We start from the raw sequence: 734 nt of genomic DNA on the forward strand, positions 1-734 counted from the left end.
AGGTCCGTGCTGGAGCAGGAGGAGGGAAGTGGGGGCAGAGGGCTCCCCCTCTCTGGGCACAGGGACAGACTGGGCGGCAGTGGGGGCACTTCTCATGGGAGGTTGTGATGGACTTCAGGGGGCAGGGCCCCCCTCCACCGGGACAAGCTTTGGGTGATTCTGCCCCCCCGCCCGGGGCCCAGGGCCCGGCTGCAGCCCCCTCCTCCAAGAAGCCCTCCAGCTTTCCCAGCTCCATCTCTCCCCGCCAGGCCTCCTGCCCAACCAGACGCAGGCCTGAGTGGGAGGCCGCAGAGACCAGGCCGGAAGTGGTGCCCAGGGAATTTATTGCCAGTCGGTGCCCAGGGGCCAAGGTCACCGGACTTTGTCTGTCTTCTGGGGCGTCGGCTGCCTCCAGAGGGCCAGGAAGACGAGGAGGTTGACGGCAAACTGCACGTGGCCGAAGACGGGGACTCCGAAGCTGCGGTACAGGAGGCCCCCCAGGGTGGGCCCCAGCGTGCGGATCAGCGGCTGCACCGAGGCACAGAGGCCCAGCATGGTCCCTGTGGGGCGGGGGATGTGGGTCAGGCCTGGGGGGTCCCTCAGCGTCACCACCCCACCGCTCACTTCCTGTCTCCCCAGCCCCTCCCCCAGGGCCTGCGGGCCTGATCCCTGGGGACCACTCAGCCGTGAAGGGGCCCCGCTGGACCCGGCCGCCCTGGGCTGGAGAGTTCCCACCCCCAGGGGGGGCCCGGACT

The 734-nt window shown here is 70.0% G+C and overlaps 1 long non-coding RNA gene across 2 annotated transcripts in view; it reads right to left on the reverse strand.

Annotated features, from left to right (window-relative positions):
* Nucleotides 1-306: 306 nt before the first annotated feature.
* LOC106724719 overlaps nt 307-734 on the reverse strand; it is a 1825-nt gene continuing 1397 nt past the window's right edge. For both annotated transcript variants that reach the window (XR_001360555.1, XR_001360554.1), the window contains exon 2: nt 307-539. This is a non-coding gene — a long non-coding RNA (uncharacterized LOC106724719). The remainder of the gene's footprint in view (nt 540-734) is intronic.

This window comes from Myotis brandtii, unplaced genomic scaffold (genome assembly GCF_000412655.1).
Source record: "Myotis brandtii unplaced genomic scaffold, ASM41265v1 scaffold940, whole genome shotgun sequence".
NCBI classification, from domain to species: Eukaryota; Metazoa; Chordata; class Mammalia; order Chiroptera; family Vespertilionidae; genus Myotis; species Myotis brandtii.